This window comes from Peromyscus eremicus, chromosome 7, assembly GCF_949786415.1.
Source record: "Peromyscus eremicus chromosome 7, PerEre_H2_v1, whole genome shotgun sequence".
Taxonomy (NCBI): domain Eukaryota; kingdom Metazoa; phylum Chordata; class Mammalia; order Rodentia; family Cricetidae; genus Peromyscus; species Peromyscus eremicus.
In genome coordinates this window covers 46226958-46252907 of record NC_081422.1, presented here as the reverse complement: position 1 = coordinate 46252907, position 25950 = coordinate 46226958, and positions in this window count along the sequence as shown.

Below are 25950 nucleotides of genomic sequence, written 5' to 3'. Positions count from 1 at the left end.
ATTCCAGCCTTTTTAATCTTACCCCCAGTCTCCTGATAAAAAGCCTGTTGCTAACTGGTATAGAAAAAGATAGCTTTATAAAGGCTATTTTGGTGGATGATAAATAGAGAAGGGGATACACTTTAAGCTGAAAACAGTTTACCTAACAGTGAAATTTTATATATGCATTTTTACTGGCATAAGGTAGGGGTATTTTGATATGTGTTTGCATCTCTGAAGGACATTAAAATGAAGTGAACAAAAATCATCCATGAGATTCTTCCAGGGCCTATAGTTGCTCAAGGGAATGGTAAACTGTGGTTAAAACAACAAAAAAGAATGGTATCCTGGGCTGATCAATACTGAAACCTACCCACATCTGCCATGAAATGTTATTTTTTTTCTTACTTATGTCCTCTAGATTGAATAAGAGTTTATGACGTTATTCTAGGGTGGCTCGCTATGGAGATAAATGAATCTGGGCAGCAGGTACAGAGCACAGGATGTTACTACAGTTGTGATGGACCTACAGTCTCCATGTTTATGAATTATCTATCTATCTATCTATCTATCTATCTATCTATCTATCTATCTATCTATCTATCTATTTATCTATCTAGTTGTCTATCTATCTTTACCTCTATCTATTTCTCTATTGTTCCCAGTGGATAAATCATTTGCTCACCCTGCTTATCTGAGGAAGTGACCCAGCAGGGATTTCCCTTAATATATCTGAGACTGGAGCTGAACAATGACAAGGTTCCTCAATTTCCAAAGGAAGTTGTTTATGGTTTCATGACTGCCATATCATCCTTGGTCTTTCACACACCACAGGTCCTGACTAAGCTCCCTATGGAACTTCCTGGGCTGTGCTTTGGGTGGCACCTCTCAAACCATCAGTAATGTTGGTAGAATCTTTGGGGCTTGATCACTGACAACAAGGTGTGGACCTTGGGCAGGCATCTGGGAATCAGCCATTTCTTCTTGAAAGTCTATCTCTTTGAAAACGTAGACTTCAGCTTCTCACTCAGTCCTCACCAGAGAAGCTTTGTTTCCTGGGAGATGGGAATTAACACAGAGACTGACACCAGAACAATGTGTAGAGAGTGAGAGATTTTGGAATACTCAGTCCTAAATGGGATATATTTATCCATATGCTCCCTCCAAGCCTCAGGGGTCTATGCAAAAGAGGAGGCAGAAAGACTGTAAGAGCCAGAGGTGGTGGATGACTCCCAGGAAACTGTCTTCCACATACAACAGGCTGATGCTCATATGACCTGCAGAAACTGTGGCAGCATTGGTAAGACCTGCACAAGTTCCAGCCAGATAGGGTACCATCACTGAAAAGGGGGAGTAGACACAGGGTCCTAACTCTAACCAATAAGATATTTGCAATTCACATCCACTGACAAACAGAAAAATCAGTTTTCGCCAATGGAGTGTCACTGGGTATATCAATCACACTCCAGAGTAGGCCTCATGCCCAGGAGTGTTGGTTAACCCAAAATAGACTGTATGTTTGTTGTTATTGTTGTTGTTGGTGGTGGTGTCTTATTGGAGGGAGAACTTTTTTTGTTTCATTTTCATTTTAACTCTAAGTTAAAAATCTATATTGTCACATGAAATTCTAACTTTAAATAGTGTCAACTATTAAAAATGTTTTTTTAAAAACATCATAGTGGTTAATGTTTTGCTTGGTATGTATGATTTATGTGCTCACACAAGACTGTTCAGGTTGAGTGGGAAGGGCCATATTTGGCCCATTTACTTCCACGTCCCTAGTAGTTAGTTTAGTTTCCAAGATGAACAGAGGCTGAGCAATTGTGGAACAACAGAACCAGCTCAGTAACACTATCAAAGAGAACAAAGGGAGTTGAACTCAGCCTCTAAGGCATCATTCCTGTTCCCTCTATGTTCTCAAACCATTTCTTTAACAGTCCAGGAATCATATTCATATTCAGTGACAGGACCACGTTCCTCTTAGAAAACTAGAATGCTGCTTGCCTTTGCATAACTAGCTTTGTGATATCCCCTTAGGAGCATCTCAGACATCACTGGTGTGGCTATGATGTTTTTCTTTTCAGTACTTTTGAATAGGTAAACTTGAATTTACTAGGAACAGACAGGTGATTTTTTTTTTTTTTACAGCTTCTCTATTCATTTTATTGCACCATTTTCAATATGAAGGAATTTTTCCTTGAAGAGGTAAAGTGAAACAGAAATTAAGCTCCATTTTTCTGTTATCCATTGGTATTACTGAAAATGATTAGTATTAATAAGCCATAACTAACTTAATACATTTCAAAAAGTGATCATATAGTTGGCTTGCAATTGTTACTGCAATTTAGCAAAGGGATATTCTGAGTAAAAGTTGAACCTAAACCAAATAGAACAGATGGTTTCACTCATATTCAACAACAATTTATTGATCATCTGTTACATGTCAAGAAGTATGCTACGTGTTGTAGACAAAGAGTTACATTTGTGACCTGGAGGACCTCAAGACTAGCTAACTGGTGGGGAGAGAGTGGAATGGGGACCTGGGGGAGTGGGGCAATTCATTAGATAGCCAAGGAACAGACAAATGGGTCGTTAAGAGCCCCAAATAAAAAACTTTGTTTACTTTCATTCTTTGAAGGGGTTATTGTTTAGTAGGCCAAAGAATACTATATATAGGGGACATATCTTGATTTTAGCAGAATGCCATGGTCTCTTATAATCTAATGAGGCCCACTAGTAACATATTCCATTTAGAAAGGATTAAAAAAAAAAAAAAACAAGCACCAAGAAGTAAAGTTCACAGTTGGTTCCCTGGCCAAAGAAGGGTGGTTAATTCCTAAGCACTAGCAGGAAGTGGTGTATGTCATAGCATCATAGGGCTTTGGCCTAAACACTGTCCTCCTCTATAAAGCTGGTGGAGATGGAAAAAGTGCACTCAGTAAGTCTGCAAATATCAGAAGGAAGAGAACATGCCAGGGAGGATACTGAAGACATAAAGCAAAGCTAACAAGTTGTGGAAGGACAGGCTGAAAGCAGACAGAAGACAAGACAGTTCCAGCATCCTTTATGGGAAATGCTCAGGACAAGAAGTATTTCATAATGTTTTTTTGAATGTTTACTGCCTAATGATATTTACCAGAGATGGGACCCAAGTCCATACATGAAATTTATTCATGTTTCCTAATGCTTTATAAATATGCTACATGAAGGTAAATTTATAAATTATTTTTAGGGCACTTGTGTTTTAACTACAACTTAAATGAGATTCAGTGTGGCAGTTCCAGTTCCTGTTTGTTGCACTCAAAAAGTTAGAAATATTTAATCTAAAAAAAATTACATAAGAAACTGGATTGCACAATGTGGGGTGGAGAGAATTGTGAAAATCCAGAAGTTTTAGTCGGGCATCAGCTTAATGGAACATGCAGTCTTTTCTATAACAAAGAGTACAACGTGAATGTAAGCATGCTTGTGCATACCACTAATTTAGCAAATACAAGAATGACATTAAGATTATTTATTTTTCTCAAAAAAACAAAAAAAAGATTATTTATTTTGGTATATCTCCCACCAAATGTGAAATTCTTAAATATGGGGATTTTTTTGTTTGCTTGTTTTATTTTGTTTGTTCATATTCTCAGGATTAACTCAGTTCCTAGAATAAAGGGGTCAGTAACTATGGGAAGGAAAGTAAGAAGGAAAGGTAAGATGGACTATAATTCTTCCTCTTAATGGCTTTTAAGTAATGATTATTATTAAAGGGATTGTAGAAGAAAAATTAAGGTGACAAAATTTGCATCATGAAAGAGTATTAATGAGAAAAAAATGGGAAAATATTACTTAACATAATGAGATCCTGGAGCATGAGTGTTTTGCTTTTCCAAGCCCCTTTCCAAAAATAGCCAGTAATTAAGAGTATGGAATCCTACAACTTGAGCTCAGGCTGGCAGAAGTGTTCCATAGCAACCTGATTTATGGTATCTCTCTCGCTGGGTCACTGTCTTCCATCTACAGGGTAGTGTAACAAAAAGCACCTGCACATAGGTCCATGGAGTGGATCAGCTAAAGATGCATGGCTTTGAAACGGTCTGCAGTGGTCCCGAGCACAGAGGAAGAACTATTGAAGTATTCGATTTCAGTCTGGCTCCTGTTATTGAAGCGTTGGATTCCTCTGTTTGCACTGCAAAGTCCATAATATCATCTTCTAGTAAAGAACCAACTGTCATTTTTTTGCCCTTTTAGAAGAACCAGAAATGCCCCAGAGCTTACTTTAGTGATGGCACACTGCCATTTCTGGAGTAATGTTGACTACAAAAGCAATGATCACAGCAAATAAAGGAGTATCACAGGGCTGCACCGTCAAAACATCTAAGCTCAGAAATACCAGGAAGAACTTAGTTTAGGTCATCCCCATGTTTGAGAGCATAAATGGCTAGGTAGATAAGTATCCAACTGATGAATGGTTAAAGAACCTTGGGGATGGGAGGATGGCCCTACAGAACACCTTGACTCAGCTATGACATTCTGGCAGCTGGGCAGAGTTGGTGCTTCTAGAACCAGGAGTCAAGTTTACAAATTCCTTAAGTTAAAAATAATGGAAACATTCTACATTCTTTAATTTAAGAATGGTTAATTCTTTAACCATCCTTGCAATCATTTAACTCAGGGTGAATTTTTTTAAGTTTATAAAAGCTGCATCTCATTATTTTATCTATAAATGTCTGTGTTTAAAATTCACAACATGAACACAAGTATCAAAAGGAAAATACCAATTCAAAGCCATTGTTAATCTTTCTCTCCTCTCCAATGAGGGCATAGTTCTTTCTTAGAGGTGAGGAAGTATTGTTTGGGAGGGCTCATAAGTAGAGAAACAGACTAAGAAAGACTTATTAAAAGGATTGTCTCAGCTAGTACAATAGTGGCGGCATCAGAAACATTGCTCAAAAAGATTGGGCTACATGACCTCACACTGAGCAGACAGTGGGCATGCTCCTCCAATGGTGCTGCTTCCATTCCAGCCCAAACTCAGGAATCCACTCTAGATTCTACTCACCTGAGCTGCCTAGCCCTGTCTACTGGCCAATACAGACATACCCAGCAGGAAGGAGTAGCTGAGGAAATTAGAAGACAATAAATGCAATTCTATTCAAATATGTCCAACTCCACCTAGTGAAACACAATCCAGTTAAACAAACATTTGTTGAACTCCTTGCTATTGTACAAGTATACTAATCTATATAAATGAGAACTGTTCAGGGTGGGGGGTGCAAGTAAAAGTAGCATTCCTGTCTTCAGAGAACTCACAATTTAGTGAGATAGAATTAAATAAAATTGACGATAACAGCTAGATTGTAGGGTTCTCAAACGTGGCAAAATAAATGGGTGAAGAGGGTATAGTAGAAAGAGCAATTGTTTTCTGATGGAGATAGCCAGTTCACTTGACTTATGATATCTCATTTAATCCTGGGAAGTCAGGGTGGAAACTCTTATCCTCATCTGATATATGGGGTAACTAAGCCTAAAACAAGTTGCCTAAAGTTATGCAGGAAACGGGTTAGCAAGCCTGGCTCTGAAGTTAGGTCTTCAGAGGCTGAAAGTGGGGTCTGTCTACCATACCTACCTGATAATCCCAATTCTAGATTGCAGATCTGAAAGCTATCACTAAAGGGCCCCTAACACCTTACACACACTGTGAAAAAGCAAATATCTGTGTTCAGATGGGCCTGGACATACCTTGATGCTTCCATGACAGGAACTGGTCCACATCAGGAGCACCAGACAACTAGATCACAATAAAAGACCATGCTGGGGAAACAAGGTGCTGTACTTACGCATTCAATGAAAAAGATGCACAAAATTCCAGAAATAAGTCCCAAGAATGGAAGCTAGTTCTTGATCTTACATAGCCCTTCTGCATGGAAACTCCCTGGGCATGCCTTCGCCACTGACATTGTTCCTTCAGGCCTCTGAAATGGCCTCCTCAGACAGAATGAGTGAAGGATGTTGAACTTGATTCTGGTCCTAAGTGGCTACTCTGCTCTCTTATTTACAGCACTCACCTTAGGAAGCTAATGCTTCTAAGTGATGCCCAGGCAAACTGCCAATTGCTTTTGCCTCCCATTAATATGTGCTTCTGATTTGGTTGCCATGGTTACAGGAAACTCCAATTCTGGCTTCTCCCTAAATCAAAGTCCAGTCTTTTATTTGTGGGAATGCTGCAGTCAGACCCAGCAGTCCAAATTTTCCACATGCAAGCAAGGCTCTGCAGCCCTATGCCTTGGAGTCTTCAAGGGAAGCAGGCTGAGCAAGGAGGAACCTTTTTTTTTTTTTAATTTATGGTGTACTTTTTATAATTAAATGAAATATTACCTCTCAATATTAAAACAGGTTATTTCCTAAGGGGGCTTGGGGCCTGCTTTGAGAAGAGCCATTGTCTTCCAGTGGTGAGTAGATTCACAATTCCTCCAAGGGAAAATTTGTTTCCTTTTCATTTTTTCCTTCAAAGCAATCACAACCTATCACTACAGGTATAATACTACCACGATTAGTCTCAACTATATCATTTCCTGAGGCAAAATCATGACCAGTCAACAAAATTCCTTCCCAGTTATCAGGATGACCTTTAGAACTACCTGTCTTCAGAAAAATGCCTTGGGAATCCTCAGCCCATTCCATTGCTCAGATGCTTTGCTGCCTTTGCCTCTCACAAATTCTGCCTTTACAAAGGATGCCCGGTGAGATGCTGTGAGTTTCCAAACAAGCCTGCAGTTCACAGAAGTGTAACCACCTCCCTGGAGATGTGCACTGCAGCCTATGCCGCTCATTTGCATGGCTGGCAGGTTCCTTAGTGTACAACTCTTTTTCCAAACCTGTCCTTAACACTGGGTTTTCACCAGTTCATCTGCAGTTATAAGTGGAGAAAGGTAGAGGGGGGGATCTGCTCCAAATGCTTGACCCTGGGAGTCACTGCCAATTCTGTGATCACACATACGACATTCCTCCTCATTATACCTGTTGTGACTCAACTAGGCTTATGCAGGGTCTTCATTTTAACCTTTCTGAAAGGAACCGCAGAGAACGACTTCAAGTATTCAAAGTAGGAGTCCCTTATTCAGTTCCACTAAAGCCCATGCATGCAGCAGCAGCTCTGGCAGTGCCCCAGAGCAAATAATGACTGGGTATTTCAATATTCATTCTGAGGATTGCCTATTCCCTTGGGCAATCGGGCACATGCTCTTCTGGAAGTCAAACAGCAATAGAATCCAGTTAGAGCTGGTCTAAGTCAAGACATTTCAGGAAATATGTTTTTTTTTTTCTACAAGCATAAATCTGACCACACCACTGTCTATTGTAGCCCCTCCTCAAGGATGAAGAGCTTGCCATATGCACCAGTGGATCTGCCCAAAGCAAAGAGAAGGGCTCACATTAACCGTTTCCCTTCTGGACATTATGGAAATATGCCTGAGCTCAAGTCCAGGAAGGGTACCTAAGGAAGAAAGGGCAGGTTAATAGCTCTTCTTTGGCTGCACACAGCCTGCTTTCAGTTGGCATGAGTTTAATTTAGTGCTTGTGTGGGCGGCCGTGTGCAAATTTGCAGAGCAACTTGCCTTAACTGTTTATTTACTCGTCCTTTGGAATTTGGCGGACAGCCGAACAGCCAGGGCTTGGCTAACTTACGAAAGTGGGGAGTAAGGCAAGTTTGTTTTAGACAACCTGCTGCCTCTCTTTGCTCGCTCTTTCCACATCTGTGGCATCCCCTCCCCCATGCCCCAAGCTATTTTGTTCCCGCCTCCCAAATGTGCTCAAGAAAGACTTTGAATAAATCATTTGATCTAAGTTTCAAGACATTATCCCAGTGGAGCGATAATGTCTTTTTTATTCTGCCATATTAGAAAATGAGGCATTTCACATAAATAAAATTTATAGATAAATGAAAACCGCAACCCGAAGTGCCAATTAAAACTTCGATTGGCTTCAAGAGAAGTATTTAAAAAATTTTCCTATGTACCACTACCTTCATACACAGAGGTGCCAACATAGTAACTGACCAATAATGTGAAGTTTTAAACATTACAAAGTGCTTCCCTGTGCATTTTGTTACTGGCTTTCATGACTTTAGAAGGAAGGCATTAGGTTTCTGTTTGCTGGGAATCATGTTTCAAGTGTGAGTTGTGATGCGGTACTTCATGGCACACTATCACACAATGACATCTTACTCAGATTTGATTTTTCCTGAAGTTCCCCATTGTTCATGGGGCTTTCTGTGTCTTAGTGCTTACTACCTGTGATCAGCCAGCGTCTGCTTCTCATCACGAGAGAAGCTGTTGCTAGCAACATGGACAAGCTAACCTGGTTTATTACACATACTTCCTTCAGCTCCATGGTTCTAACTTTTGCTGGCTGGGAAATCTGATGAATTGGCTTATGAGGAGACTGTCTTACAATATAGTCAAGCAGGAGACCCATTTATTTCAGCCTACCTGTCTAAACGGCTTCATTTCAGGATGCAAAGCTTTAATATTCTCTTCTCTGACCACATTTTTCCAGACTCTACATGACCTTATTCTGACTTTTGTGTTCTTTCCTACCAGGCTATGTTTCCTTGTCAGCTGTGCCCACAAGGCTCTACTTGGAAGCCCCAACTAATTTCCATTCTGAAGAAATGCAATGGTCTTTCTCCGATCCTGCCTGTCCTCAGGACTCTGAATATTCCTAGGGAAATGCAGGAATCCAGGGATCATAGTGCATCGTTATTTTAAAACTTTGTCAAATTAATACAGAATACATAGAAAATAAATTTGAAATGGTTCCTTCCCCAATGCTGGACAGAACTCTCAGTAGAGCGGGTGATCACATATAATCCCTGAACTCAAATCCCACAATCCTGCACACTTCCTTCCAGTTCCTATTCTCCATGCCAACATGCACATATATGTGTACATTTATGTTGTACCTTTAAGTTTTTTCTCTCAGTTTATGTCATTAGTTTTTATACCTATTGTATTTTATGATTGTGCGTTAGCTTGCTGCATTGTTATATTTTCAATACTGATCATGTGTCTATTCATATATTCTTGGTTTCTTTTATGGTCTATGACATTATAAATAGCACTGTAAAATTGTTATATTTGGGGAAATTTTCCTAATTCACACTCAATGTTGGAATGACCAGATCAAATGCCAAGATGACTTAAGATGTGTGAAATCACTAGAATACTGACTCTTGTCTTGATGACTTAAGTTTTTATCATTTATCTTACACTGACTTCTGTCAGGCACTGGTGAAGCAAGTAGGACCACATATGGTCCCTATCCTCAAGGGATGCTGTTTGAGGTTTTCTTGCTATCAATGCTAAAATGAGATACATGTTTGGAATAGTAGGGGCACTGATGGAAGTATGGCTAAGTCGTGAATTATGTCTACATTAAATTGCAAAGAACAAGCAAAGATTCACCAGGACAAGACACAGATCTCACACAATCAGTTGTGTTCAGAAAAACACAAGTATTTTGGTATCAGTGGAGCAAAAACCAGGGACCAATCAATCACTGACATCTGCTCCATTTTATGGCAGGTTATGTATCAAGGACTTGCTAAATGTGTTATTGACATAATCTCCATCAGTCTTCATAACAGGTTTGTGAAATAAGCATTATTAACTCCTTGTTGCAAATGAAGACTACTTAGCCAGTATGTAGCAGGATGCAGGTCTACCTAGCAGCATGGTCTATACTTCTAAACATCCTGTTATACTATCTGGACTCAAGTGGGACAATCATGGAAGCCGAGACTGGTAAGTAAGGAGGTCATGGACGTTATTCTATCTCATGCTAAGGAGCATGGTTTCGTTTTCACCAACATTGGGTTCTCTCTTCTGTGCTTTCGTCAAACCTGTGCAGACTTCTATTACAACAGTCATCACACATCTGGATAGTGTCTGCTTGAAGCATATCTTCACTGACCCTCGATTCTCAGGTTTAGAGATTGTACCATATTCACATTTATTTTTCCAGCAACTAGCGCAAGAGCCAACAAAGAGTAGTTATGAAATCAATAGGACTGAATTAATTTGGGGGTTTTATGACAGATATTGATGTAGTAGAACAGGTTCAGACTTGCTAGTCCTTATATTTACAGGAATTATGTGTTCTTGCTAATTACAACCATTATTAAAAACTAAATCATATTGGGTTGGATGATAGTGCCACGAGTCAAGTGCTTGCCATGAAAGTGTGAGGAATTTGGATTCCCCAGCACTGACATAAGTGACAGGTGGTGGAGTGGCCCACCTGCAATTTCAGATCTCTGAGGGCAGAGATGGAAATCACTGGAGCAAGCTGGCTAATTAGACTAGACATTTTTGAGATCTCTGGGTTTGAGAGACCCTGCCTCAGTGAATAAGGGGGAAAGTAATCAGAGAAGACTCTCAACACCAGCCTGGGGCCTGCCCACCACACACACACATACACACACACACACACACACACACACACACACACACACACACACACAGAGAGAGAGAGAGAGAGAGAGAGAGAGAGAGAGAGAGAGAGAGAGAGAGAGAAGAGACAGAGAGATAGTGACAGAGACAGCGAGGCAGACAGAGACAGAGAGAGAAGAAAAACAATACAAACTTATAATTAAATGTGTAATCATTCAAAGTAGAGGGCATGCATCATCAAAATTCACAAATGCCTTATTTTCCAATGAACAATATTCTTGAGTTCTTTTGTTTTGTTTTTTCATATATTGCCTGTACGGTGAACATATTTTACAAAGAGAATCTCTTTGGAACCATATGCCTATGCTGGTAACTTGAAGTAGTTCCTAGTACCAATCATCTCTCCTCTTTTGTCACGATTAGTGCCTCTGATGTTTGTGTTATTGACTTTCTGTTTATCTGACCATTTGTCTTTCTTGTACTCTTTCTCACTTGAGTTTTAGAATTTCTGGCCTGGTCCCTGTTCTAGTCTCATCTTTGTTGCTGGGATAAAAACACCCTGACAAAAAGCAACTTAGGGGAGGAAGGGGTCTGCTGGGGATGTCTTTCTGTATGCTGTGAATGTGTTGTTCTGATTGATTAATAAATAAAACACTGATTGGCCAGTAGCCAGGCAGGAAATATAGTATAGGCAGGATAAGGAGAGAGGAGAATGCTGGGAAGTGAAAGGCTGAGTCAGGAGGTGCTGCCAGCCGCCGCCATGAGAAGCAAGATGTAAAGTACAGGTAAGCCACAAGCCACGTGGCAACTTATAGATTAATAGAAATGGGTTAATTTAAGATAGAAGAACTAGATAACAAGAAGCCTGCCACGGCCATACAGTTTATAAATAATATAATATAAGTCTCTGTGTGTTTTCTTGGGTCTGAGTGGCTGTGGGCCCCGGCGGGACTGGAGAAAACTCCAACTACAGGTGTTGATTTCCATTTACAGTTACATGTTACCATCTGTCACAGTGGGGAATTCAAGATAGGCTCTTCAACAGCTAGTCATGTCACATCTGCACTTGAGCCAAGAGACATGAATGCATGCACACTCATTTGTCAACTTGCCCTCAGCTCAATTTCTCCACTCTAGATAGCTCAGGACTCCCTGCCTAGGCAACAGTACTGCTCACAGTGGGCTTGGTCTTCTCACATCAGTTAACCAAACCACACAAACTCCCCATAGACATGTACCACAGGCCAACTGAGTGTAGACAATCCCTCATGGAGACTCTCTTCCCAGGTGATTCTAGATTATGTCAAAATGACAGTGTTAACCAACACAGTTCTCTTAAGTCTTTTGATTTTGGATGACTTTACCCACATCCAATGTGCCAGTTATTGTTATCATACAAACAGCTTTCACAGGTGCTAAGAAGATAAGTGGCTTACTGGGTAAGAGCACTTGCTTTGAGAGCATGAGGACCTGAGTGCAAAATGCAACACCCGTGTAAAATGCCAAGTATGGGCATGTATGCCTGTAATCTCAGAGCATTGCAGGAATAGAGCTATGAGAATTTGGGGGCTTTCTGACTGCCAGCCTTGCTCTAGCTTCAGTGAAAGATACTGTGTCAAGAATACAGTGGACTTGGTGGACGTGTGGATGAGCTAGCCCTGAAGTTGTGAGCATGGGAGAGGTGTCCACATTACTCATTTGTCATGTGGTGGCACAGGCAGGGGAGACACCCCCTCCAGCCATCCTCTCCCCCGCCCCTTGCCTTGTCACCCATCAATGCCTGATGCAAGTGGGAGAGCAGGCCCTGCCCCTCATCAGCTGCAGCACTCAGGAGAGTGGCCCCCTACTCCATGCCTGGGGAACACAGTAGAACCGGCCCTGAAGGTGTAGGTGTGGGAGATCCAACTCTGAAGACATGAAAGCAGGAGAACTGGCCCCACCCCTTGCTCCTTGCTGCAAGGGGTTAACTTGCTAGGGCTAAGCAAGAGTGCTTACCCTGGTGGTGAGGTCAAGGGAGAGCTGGCGGTCTGACAAACTCTGCAACTACCCAGGCCCAGAACCAGGGTTATGTGTTAGCCCACCCCAACATTCAAGCCATCCGTGATCTGCTGGAGCATGTGAAAGGACCCGTCCTGCAGACCCAAAGCTGCAGGATTTCCGTGACACAGGGCAACAACAGGATACCTAAGAGGAGTCTCAGTGAAGGTCCTACATCGATAGGGTAGCAGAAACCAGAAGCCTCTGCAATGAACACTTGCAAATAAAGATATATGGATAAAAGGGTTTACTGTATGACTCACTTGTTACACTACAGCTTTCATGATGAGATTGATTTTTCCTTATCCATTTTCCTCTCCTTTTTCTTCTTTTTTCTTCTTCTTTCTCTTAAATTTTATTTTGGCAGGGAGGTTGCAAGGGCAGAGGGTGGATATGAAGGGATGGGGAAATGAATGGGATGGAGATGCATGGTGTTAAAGACATAAAGAATAAATAAAAAGAAAGAAAAAAGAATACAGTGGAGAGTGACAAAATAGGATAGCAGATGTCTTCCTCTGCACTCTATAAGAGCATACACACACACACACACACACACACACACACACACGAGAGAGAGAGAGAGAGAGAGAGAGAGAGAGAGAGAGAGAGAGAGAGAGAGACTTTTAGCTTTTTTAAAACAATATATCATTTAGAAGGCAGACAGCAAGTTTTAGAATTGCCATATTACATGGCAAAAGGGGTTCTGTGTATGTGATTAAGTTAAGGACTTTGAGAAGAGGAGACAGTGTTGGATTAGAGTGGACACAGTATAATCAAAAAAGAGAGTAAGTGGGATCAGAGGTATAAAGGGAGTCATGACAACCAAAGCATAGCTTCAACACTACGGTGGGGCCACAAGCTAAGGAATGTAAGTACCCTTCAGGGTTTGGAAAAGGCATGGAAATAGATCCTGTTAGAGATTTCAGAAAGTATGAGGCTTTGCTGACATCATGGTTTTAAACACAAATTCATTTTGAATATCTGCTCTACTGAAATGAAGATAACAAAATTGTGTTGTGTTTAGCAGTGATGTTTTAACAGTGGCAACAGAAAATCAACAGCAAATTCTAAGCTAGCTAGGCCTATATGGTGAGAACTTTTCTCAGAAAAACAAATTTTTTTAAAGTGTCTTTTCTTATATACCCTCTTACTTGAATATCATAAAAGCATTGCAAAATAGGAATTCATTGTTATTATTGTTGTTATTTCCATTTATAGCAAAAGAATGTGAAACTTGGTGACCTTAAGAAATCGACTAAATCTTATCCTGGTAGCTACAAACTAAGGCTCCTTTTGGCCTCTCTCATCACTTTTTGTTTTACATGGGCTTCCTTTCCCCAAAAGTGCAGACAGATGTCCTTGCTGTCTCAAGCACTATTTCCTGCCTGGACTTAAAGTCAGTGATTCCAGCACAGATCTGGAAAAGCAGTGTTTTCTGGTCATCTGATATGTCCCAGATACAGCACTAGATACTTTGTACACTGGTGAGTTCTTTGAGATGGAAGCTCATTCATCTTTGTGTTCATTTTTTTCTCCTCAATATTAAAGAGAATATTTACAAAAGGCTTGATTATTATTTTTTCATCTCCAGCTGTGCTAACTCTTGGATGATTGTATTCAGTCATGGTTTTCAATGCCATGCATATCCTGATGGCCCACAAGTTGTATTGTCAGCTCCAATATCTCTCTAGGACTCCATAATCACATAGGTACCCCATTGGGTGTGTCTCCTGGACATCTGAAGGTCAGCCCAAAGGCAACTGTATTATGGGCTTCCTTATCTCATCAACTTTCTTCCCAAGCATTATGAATAATACCAGTGTTCACCCGACTGCTCAGACTATAACCCCTGGATTCCTTTCTGACTTCTGTCTTCCACACTTCACTATCAGAAAATTCTACTAATTTTACCTTCAAATCATACCTGCTATCTACTACTTCTAGGCACCTCTATAACTAGCCTCCAATCCTCCTTGTCATTCCCTCGTCTAAGCTGTCCTAATTCTTCCTGGACTTCCATCTGACCCCTGCTGCATCCAGTTCTTCTTCTATGAAACAGTCACAAGGATATTTTGCAAATGGAAATCTCTGCTCTAAATCTACTGTAGGATAAAGTCATTTCCTGCCATCCCTGCCCTCCTTGATATCCTTCAAGCCCAGAGGTAGCCTAGCTTTCCCTTGGATAGGCCAAACAGGCTCCAAACCAAGGGTTCGCGGCTCCTATCCCCTTTGCTGGGTTGCTCCTCTTTATGGTCCGCTCCTCCACATCTCTCCAGCACATGCTTCAGTTTCACCTCCTCAGAGAGACCTCTGAGTGCTCAAATTAGAACGAGCCTACCCTTTCACTGCCCGCTCTCTGCCACTTAATCAACCTTATTCTCCTCTACAGTGCATATTGATGCCTGCTGTTCTCCAAACTTACTGCACTAGCTTTGTCTTTGCCTGTCTCCTTCAGCAAAACATATGCTAGAGCTTTTTCACTAGACGGAGAGTAGGTACTTAGTGAATACTTTCTGAATGAATGAATGAGTTCATCTTCACATTTCTTGTATCAATATCTAATTCCAACTCAGCAACACAGGGACTACTCAATAATATGATTTGAACATTGATTAAATTTGCTCTTTGATAATTCATAAATGTATAAAATGCACTTTGGTTAGACTCACACACACCTACTCATTCTCAATCCCTTCCATCCTATTACCTTCTCCTCCCTAAAATTTCCTTTTCCACATCCATTTCCTTTTCTTTGTGACCTATTGAATAATGTTTTGTTGAATCATCTCAATTAATTGCTTATTCTAGATGTAAATATTCTTATTTTTACAAAGAGATTATGTAGCCAGCTGAGCTTGATTCCTGACCTCTCCACCATTGGAGTCTTCGTTACTTCCACCTTCCCCCAGGGTTCCTACTTCCTACTGCTCTGTCTAGGCTCTTAGAATAGCTCAGAGGACAATGAAAAGTTCTCATTTACGTTTGTGTTCATACAAGAGATCTCAGGTGGATTGGGTTTGGAAAATTCCAAGTACCAAGTCCTGTCAAAGGCACAGGCAATAGCAGTCCTGCCCTGGCCCCACAACAGCTGTCCTAGAAATATACACAGTGAGGAGTTCCTGCTCAATCCACAAACACCTAAAAAACAAATAGTACAAAAATATCCACCCTCAGGGCTCTTTCTCAACACATCACTCAAAGTCTTAGCTGGAGCAAGAGATATATAAGAGAAAGCTCTCTATATAAAAGCTATACAAAACTAAAGGGTCTGACAAAAGGTTATTAGGACTGGTGAACAAATTCAATAGGCTTGCTGAATAAAAATTGAAAAACAGTATCATGTTTATAAACTAATAATGAGACGTCTGAAAAAGAAATTTAAAACAATGCCATTCACCATAATGGCAAAATACCCAGGGATAAGTTAAACCAAGGTTTTTAAGGCCTTCTAAAATGAAAAGCAGAAATCAATAATGAAAAAACTTGAAGAACACACCCCACTCTACTCCCACACACATTAAAAAGCCCCTCTCACATTTATATATTCAAAGGATAGATTGCTAAAATGTCCACACTACCTAAGTTAGCTATTGATTCAATGCAATTCCCATCACAATATCAGTGCCATTTTTCACCATTCTGTATTCATTTCTAATACTGATTAATTTCTAATGCTGAAACTATGAAATGTATAGCCTTTTAGAGAATTCCACCACATTTACTGTGAGACTTGGCAAAAGGGCATGACCACAATGTTGACTCATGTAAACATTATGTCTTACTGTAAAATGTTAACAAAATGTTAACACTTCTTAAAAATGCACCAACCACCTCATTTATCAAGGAAGCTTGAATTTGTGACAATTGAAATCCCCTCTGTGGGTGACTGCTGTTACAGGATCAACACATCCTGTGTTTGATTTCATCAAATGATTAGGATTGTCAGTGAGGGGGTCCAGATGACTGCAATGACATGTATTTAAGTATTTAGTTTCCAAACTCTTTTTTTAAATGGTTGTTTTATAGCTGAGGTGTTACTATGTAGTCCTCAGTGAGTCTGGAATTGCTGACATGTACCACCATTCCCAGATTTGACCCATTTTTTTCATGAGTGTGGTTAGTAAGCATGTGACTGCTATATCCGTGTAATCAATCTCATTAGAACACACGTTTATATTTGCAAAAATATGCAATTTTAAAGTAGACTGCATGTTTCTCAAATAAATCCTCCTTTCAAAATTATAAACAAGTATTTTTTTTCTAGGATTATACTGATTTTGATCTTCTGGCATTTCAGCTTTTAGAATCTGGCATTAGCAACTGTGTCTTTCAGGATTATAGACCCAGTTGCTTTGTGGTTCAGTGTTTTTTTTTTTTTTTTTTTTTTTTTTTTGGGTTTTTGAGACAGGGTTTCTCTGTGTAGCTTTGTGCTTTTCCTGGAACTCACTTGGTAGCCCAGGCTGGCCTCGAACTCACAGAGATCCGCCTGCCTCTGCCTCCCGAGTGCTGGGATTAAAGGCATGCGCCACCACCGCCCGGTGTGTTTTTGTTTTTGTTTTTTTTTTTACTTATGGATGATTTAATTTTCCTTAGATGATTACTTCATCCCATCTCAGTTTTCTCTATCTGTTCAGGGTGCTTGTGAAGATTAATTGATGCTGTGTATATTAAAGAATTTTTAAAAATCTATACCGTCATATTTGGGTTATTGTTGCTGTGATGAAACACCATGACCAAACAACTCGAGGAGGAAAGAGTTTATTTGGCTTGCACTTCCACATCACAGTTTATCACCAAAGGAATCAGGACAGGAACTCAAGCAGGGCAGGAACGTGGAAGTAGGAGCTGATGCAGAGGCCATGGAGGACTGCTGACTGGCTTGCTCCTCATGTCTTTCTCAGCCAGCTTTCTTATAATGCCCAGGACCACCAGCCCAGGGATGGCCCAACCCACAGTGGGCTGGACCCTTTCCCATCAATCACTAATCAAGAAAATGCCCTACATGCTTGCCTTCAGCCTATGGAGGCATTTTCTCAATCAAGGCTCCATCCTCTCCGATGACTACAGCTTGTGTCAAGTTGACATAAAACGAGCCAGCACATATACATTTGTTGTTACTCTATTTTTAGATATTTAAAAGATACCATGGTTATAAGTGCCAAGATCCACAAATAAATTAGATCTGGCAGCAAAACTGAGTTTTTATATTACAAAATGCTAGCTTGCTCCTCTGAGCAGTAAGCATAACTCTGTAAGGAAGAAAAGAATCTCCATGTGGGTTTTTCCCCTGGACATTGTCCCTAAGACAAGGTTTTAGGTTGCAAGTATTTTACTTAGGAAATGATTCCATGAAGCAATAATAGGAAGGAAGGGAAGAGATACAGACAAAGAAAGCTGTGACTGCAGCCTAGTCCTATAGGAAGACTCTAGAAACACTATACAACACATGCCTTGTAGCTACCCACTGTTTGGCCACCAGAAATGAGGACATTTGTGCACTCAGTAGAGGTGGGGTGTTCATTATCTGTACTCCAGCTTATTCTGTGTGTGTTGGGATGGGGGGAGGTATGTATGTATGTATGCTGATTTAGCTATAGTGCAGCCTCCTGGAAAAACTCTTAGACACAGAACTAGACCTCTCTGACAAAACACAGAATGAAGGATTTTCCTCCAGTGCTGAAGAACCCAGGATTCATGTAAGGCATAGCTATTTTCTGAGCTGTATTCTTATCTCCGACTGGCTTGTATCTTATACACCCTCACGATGCTAAGGATTGGACCCCTGTGGCTGAAAGATGATTCCTCAGTATCTGATGAAAATGATGATGGTTTATATAAAGCAAGTGGTTATTGATTGAGAAACCATAGTTTAGGTCTAGGGTTTAGTTATATTTGAGTCTCCTAACAAATTTATTTATGCACAAGTGTAATTACAATGAACCGCGTGGGATAGATAGATGAGCGATTGGTCACAAGGACATGAGGTTAAAAAGCACAAAATTAAGAGTTAATGCCTTTAATCTGGAATGCAGAATTTACAGAAAACTTTGCAGTAATGATAAAAGATTCCATGATCAACAATGCCTGGAAATTAGAAGTGAAATTCCTTTATATTTAGTCAAAGGCATTTATAAAGGGCCTTTAAAACTGGTTATATGTGGCTCAATTGTTCTTAACCTGTTTTTGTAGAACACTTGCCACCTTCCAGAATTTTCATGGAAACTTGATGGGAAAAAGTTCCCCTGTGAACTTTTTCTTTTCTTATTACAGCAAAAATAAATAAATAAAGATGAAACTGTGTGTGTGTATATCTGAAGTCCAGATAAGAGTTCCTCCGTGGCTCTCACTAATATAGAAAAATCTATTTAAACTTTCTCACTTCCCCTTTCCTTTCAAAGCTGGTCCAGTTAGCCTTGGCATCCACCCCTCTTTCGCCAGTTATAAAACAAAATGGAATGTTTGCACTAAAAGGACAAGTCTGAGCAGTGACTCAGAGGAAACAAGCATTTATAAACCACGCTTCCCCAAAGTCGCAGTACAAACATGGCCATGGCTCTGGGCCAGATTGGACAGGGCACCACTCCTGCTGGGGTGGCCCCTTGGCAAACTGATGTTACAGGGGCCTTACTAGAAACAAGACCCGGGCTGCAAGTGGCCTTGAGACCATGGCATTCCATGATGATCTTTCATCTCCAAGAGTCAAAACAACAATGGCTGAAATGAAATCAGACAAAGAAAAGGGGGCCTTGTTGGAACAGAACATTCTTTGAATCTGCAACATTTGGTGGGGCTGAAACTTCCTTAATGGCAGATGCCTTCGCAGCTATCTGGTTTGTAGCATGCCTTTGGCCTAGGACCAAGGTTGACCTTATCTAGGTAGACTACAAAGTATTACAGGGACATTTGGTTTCAGCTCTGGAGTCAGTGAGGTTTAGTTTTGAATCCCAATTTGCTACTTCGTATTTTCATTTGACTAATATTTAGGAAGGGCTGATTTTGCAGTTGTCATGGCTCTTAGTAAATGCCGAGAATGAGGGTGAGCTAGAATTACAGGATTGCTCTTCTCCTGTGGTTATTTTCTAAATGGAAGGAGAAAAAAAATCCAAACTGAAAACCAGAGTTATGAACTGAAAGTGACGGCGACATCATTCTGAGAACAAGTTATCCAGGGCACTAGGCTGGACGGCCAGAGTAAGCTTTTACAAGATGGCAAGTGTGTGGGTACCCTCTATGAAATGCCATTTGAGATATGATTGACAGGAATGCCAGACAGAGAAGACCATGCCTGGCACAAGCTTGTTTCATGAACAAAAACAAAGCCTTTGTGGTGAGTGGCAGAGAATAACGAGAGAGAAGGGGGGAAGTATAGAGAGTTAAGATGGCAGCCATTTTTGAGACACCTCTTATAGAGAGGGGAGTTTATTTTTACCCTTGAAATTAATAGTTGTGACCATTAAAATATACAACTACCTTGGGCCCAAACTTTTAGATTCCTGGCAGCTTCTGTCTTGGTTTCTCTGTGGCCCCAAACTAGTATATAAGATGGCCCAAGGATATTTATGCTTCACAGCTCCTGCATCAGAGAGAACCTCGAAAGAAAAGGCAGAAAGGTCTAAGAGCCAGAATCCCAGAAAGTCTGCTTTGAAACCATCTCTCCTAGAAAGGGCTGTATAAACAAAACTAGACCAATGGGTTTGACCCTACAAGCTCAGCTCGACTTCCATTTTCCATAAATTTTTTCTAGTAGCAATCACGTTCCTTCTGTTTGACTTAGAGCTTGCACTCCTGCTTTCTGTGCCCTATTGAAATATCGAAAGACATGCTGTTGTGGAAGGGGGGAAATTTCACATAGACAAGAACTACAGGCAACCAATAACCTCAATGATTGCTGAGAGACAGAGAAATAGCCTCTCCCAGGCATGGGGACCCTTACTGGTTGTCTAATACAGAGTGGTCGGTCCTAACAAAAACAAACTCAGCAGATTTATTTATACACACACACACACACACACACACACACACACACACACACACCCAGACATGCATGCATACACATATGCATATGTATGTATGTAACAATAATAATCAAAGGAAAAAAGGTCAACCATTTGAGAGGAGGTACATGGAAGGTTTGGTGGGAGGATATCTGGTAGGGACTGAAAGGAAGAAAGGGGAGGGGGAAAGTGATACAACTCTATCTTAATTAAAAGATATAAATTTGTAAAAGTGACCGTGATCTATGTTTATAAGCAGTACTTGCTATCAATGTAATTATTATAATGCTGCTGTTATTATTTAAATAAGACTTTCTTTAATATGAAAACTTTACTTGAGATATGGTTGACTAAAATCAAATTTGTGTCACTTGAACTGAAATGTCATGCTGTTCGGGGTTTTAATTTCTTACGGGGTTAGAGAGTGAGTTCAGGGCTGTACACACGCATGTGAGTGTTCTTCCACTGAGCTTTGTCTGCAGGCCCCCATGCTTATTTTGAATCACAGTGTTCTGAAGCGTTGGGATAGGTATTCTATTAGTTATAGCTCACATAGCAGAGCAACATGCTAGATGAATGACTTTATTCTTTAATCCCTAAATCTCTGTGACAATTTTTGACAATGATCTTTGCTATTTTACAGGTCTAATGGGAATAAAAGTAAATCCCAGTTGCTGATAGTCTGCTTAAAGTACAACCAGTGGTTGAAGATGTAGCCCATTGACAGAGCATTGGCCTGGCATGTATAAGACTCTGTGTTGGAGTCTCAGAACCATAAAATAATCAATACACTTAAAAGAAAAATTATGAGAGATACCTAAGCTTCATGTTCCTTAATTTTTATACTAATAATTTAGAGCTCTCACTCATCCATTCTTATAAAAGTTATGGATATTAATCAAGGAAGCAGCATTAATTCTGCTTTCTAAATGAAGCCTTGAAGGCATAAGTAACTTTTTTTACATACCTCCTGTGGTTGCAATGGATAGTTATAGGGGGTAGGAAGACACCGTGAGGACATTCCATGGATTATCGGTCACTGCTAGTCCTTATCAGTTGGGACAGTGGGAGCCAGCCTCAGAGAAGGACAACAGCAGCCCCTTAATTTGAACCAGCACAGTGCATGCAAAGAGGAGGTCATTCCTATTCAGAAGAGCAAAGAATGGTCAGTATTTCCCCTTTCAAGTCAAGAAGGGATGGTCAGAGTTGAATGGAATGAAAATGATTTAAACTTTATCACAAACTTAAGTTCACTGGAGAGGGATCACAGCCTTCCCAAACCTTATTCTATCTGGTGGGCTTTCTTAGATTATGTGTATTGCCTCCTTCCATATTTGTGAGTTCTCAATGCACAGACATAATGAACTGCAGACTGGAATTTACACTTTCCTCCTTGTCAATAGTCCCTAACAAATACAGTATAACAACTATTTTCACAGTGTCTACATTGTATTAGACATTATAAATAACCCAGAGGGGGTTTCAAAAATACATAAAGAGTACAGTCAGGAGGACCTTGGAGTTTAAGACCTACTTAAGATACATAGTCATAAAAACCAAGATCTGGGAATGTAGCTTAATGGTAGAGCACTTCCCCAGTATGGTCAGGGCCCAAAGTTCAATCCTCAATCCTGACAAAAGGGGGGATTTATATGAGAAGACATGTATGGGTTGTATACAAACCTACAACATTTTATGTGAGGGAGACCTTTAGGAGTTACTGAGGAATGAGGCTGCTACTACTGCTGCTACTGCTACTACTACTATTGCTAAGAAAGCCCGGTTAGATGGTCTATTTAAATTACCATGCCCTGCCCTGCAATCATTTGCCCAGAGAAGATTCCGTATATATGATAGTACAACAGGCTATGCTTGAAAACTTAAACCTATGGGAATGTCAAGCATAAAAGGAACAATTATTTAATAATCGGCTTCACTGTCCTTGTAAAACACCCTGACTGGGAAGTAATGGGGTTCCATGCAGATGCTCTTTGACTAATGTGAGAGAAGAGTGAGTTTGTGAGGTGAAGAACAAATGCTCCTTAGAGAACTGTCATTGTTATTATTTGGATTTCTTGATTATATCCTCTCCACCCCTGAAAAGAATATGACTTTCATATGACAAGCAGGAGAAAGAGTCCCCAAAGGATGCTGTTGTGTTCTCATGTTGACAACTGGACTGCAGTTATGCCTGGCAGCAGCCAGCCTCAGAAACTGAATAAATAAATGAGTTAGCAAATGAAGTTCTTTCACCTTGAATTATCCAGTAAACTATATAGAGTTTAAATTACTGGCAAATTTTTATTATCTACCTTGCCCATGCACTGAACAGTACTTTTAAACAACAACAACAACAACAACAACAACAACAATTAATCAATCAATCAGTTTGAGCCCTTTTCAAGATTACTCTTTCTAGAACCCAATGTGTGATTTAAATTTTCTATTCCTTGCTATCATCTTTAGGACAATTCCACATGTCTGTCAAAGCAAGAGGACAAACATCTCTCAGATAAAATGCAGACAATTGCCCACTACTATCTAGCATAAAGGAAACAAAATTGATGTTATTTGGTACTCTTACATACATAAGAATACTTTTTAAACCCTCAGGCCAGAAAATCTCCATAAAGTAATATTAAATGACTGCTTAGCATCTCTTTCTTCACAAAAAATACCAATATTCACTCTTTCATGCACGGGCTTTATTCTCTTTTATACAAAGTCAAACCATAAAATAAATGTTAGTGTATATAATAATATAAATGGTTCTTTATGACCACAGATCTTTTAAAAAATTATACCCTTAGATTTAAATCAGAGGTAATAAAATAAAGTTATACAAATATTGCCATTGGCAATGTATTTCCCTTGCTGTTCTATAGAGCCAAAGGGGTAGAAAGAGGGCTCACTGGGACTGTATTTGATAATTTACACAGACGATCTTGGAATATTTTTTCTACAAATGATATTATATTGGGGAAGAATCTTCCTATGGCTTCTAATACAAACCATATATTCTGGAGTTACTCTCAGAGTTCAGCCTTTGAACTGGCTCACATAAAGGACAGAACTGACATCTCACACAATTTGGAAATACAGTTATAAGAAAAAAATTCAGAACAAGGAAAAAGATGTTTCCACAGAATTTAACATATATGAAATCAGCATTGGGCTTGTTGCTATGTATCTATGACTTTGGGTTAAAAAAGGTCTTTCACGAAAAAGAGTCTTAAAACTTCAACTAAAACTGTATTTGTCAGCTTTTTGGTTTATTTTATCAATTTTTTTGGCATCACAAATCACACATCAGCTTTGGAGAATAAGTTTTGTGTTCTCTCTCTCTCTCTCTCTCTCTCTCTCTCTCTCTCTCTCTGTGTGTGTGTGTGTGTGTGTGTGTGTGTGTGTGTGTGTGTGCATTTTCATTCCAAAATTAAATTACTAATTGTACTACTTTGCAAAACACAAAACATGGGATTTAAGGGAAATGGTAATTTATGGACAAACATCCTGATTCCCGTATAAGTACAGTTCGTTCACTTAAAGCATCTGCTTGTGTAGAGTTGTTTTTGTTTTTTCAATCTGGAAAATTCACATGAAGCTTCCTTTATACTATTAACTACTTTCCCGTACTCTCACTGGAGACCCACTGCAGGCTTAGTGTCTTCAAGACATGATCACGGAACATATCCATCTCACAGTACTCGTGGTGAGCAGACTTAAAGGAGAATGTTGGTAAAGCCACATGCCCACATAAGCAAATGTCAGAGGTCCCTACGATGGTGGCGATGCAAGGTAATGATGCAAAGAGATGTGCTTTGGTTTCTTGCCACTCTTGAAGGAATGAACACTTTCTCTCTGTACACTTTATTACATCCTGTTAAAGAAGCACTACCATATCTTGTTAGATGTCACACATTTCATGGGGCACCATTCATGATGAGAAAGCCCTTTGCCTCTTGCTGGACAGTGGCTGTTGGTCATTCTTCATCTTGGGGTAGGAGCATTTTCTTGGTAAAGTTCAGTGTACCATACGTGTATCTTTGCTCTTCAAACCAATGGCACTTTGTGGTATAAGCAGTGTAGCTGCTGATGTCCTCATCATTCTTCCTGCACATGATTTCTATCTTATAACGTTTGGTTTATATGCATGATTTAAAAAGCTTGAAGTCATAATGCTAAAATGGACAACCTTGAAATCATTATATATTCTAGGCACTAGAACATTGTAAATACAATTAAAATAGCCCTGTATGTTTTCTTCTGAGCTAACCTCTGCCTTTCCAGTTTGTGTTTTTAATTCTTAAAAATAGCTTTGCATCACATGCATATATCCCTAACTGGTATCTTGTTCAGTTTCGCTTGGCTTCTTGGCTTTGTTAAAATGCCCTCAACATGTTGTCTTTAGTCTTGGAGACTTTCTATTTTCCTCCACCTAATGTTAATAATTTTATTACAAAGCCATATTGTAGCTTATGGATATAGATAATTTATGATGTTACATGATATTTCATTCTGAGATCATGCGATGCAACAGTCACCCATCTTCATTAGTGTGAACATTTGGAAATAGTGGTTTCTTACTAAATCCATAAAAACTAAAATAGTCATGATCAAATCTTATCCTCTCCTGGTAGACAATAATAAGAAATTTTCATTCTTCCAGACATGCTGAGTTAAAATATTTTATTAATATCCATTACAAGTGGGAACACAAATAATACATATATGTATATAAGTATGTATACTTACATAGATTTTCAGTTGAATAGTATTGTCCTTATCTACTTATTAATGCTGCATTCTTAGTGCCTGGATTAGAACATATGCTTAGGACTCAGAAAATACTTGTTGAATGAATGAGTAAATGTATGAATTAAAAGAGCTTCATTGCTTGATTATAAAGTAAATTATGCTGTTAGAATTTCCCATCAGAGAAGGAATAATTGTGGAATATTTAAGAGACACTCAATGAACTATCCAGAGAATTGGGTTCTGATCCAAGATCTGACAGTAACTGGCTGCAAAATTCTGGGCAAATCATTCAATATTTCTAATTATGAACAGCAACATTTATAGATGGAAAAACAATAATTTACAATTCTTCTATGGATTAACCTAGGATATTTATACAAATGTTCTCTAAACCATGAATTTATACATATATGTTACCTGTCCTTGTTCCTTATAGTAAAAATTCCACACACTTGTGAATATAAAAAAAATGAACCTGAAGGAAAATTGTTTTTTCACCAATAATCTTTGAGGTTGGGCATGGAGCCTAATAACAAAGCAGAAATAGGAGAGATGGAGAAAGTGCAGGGCATGGGGCCTGAGCTGGTAGACTTTATATAGTGGGTGTGTAGCAACAGGATTTTGCTGCAAAATCCAGCTATTTTTAATTTTAAGTAAGTATAAAGAATCTCTTTTTAAGTAGGGCAACCAAGATAGTGCATTACCTTTCCCAATCAGCCTGCTGCCTAGATGAAATATTCATCTTT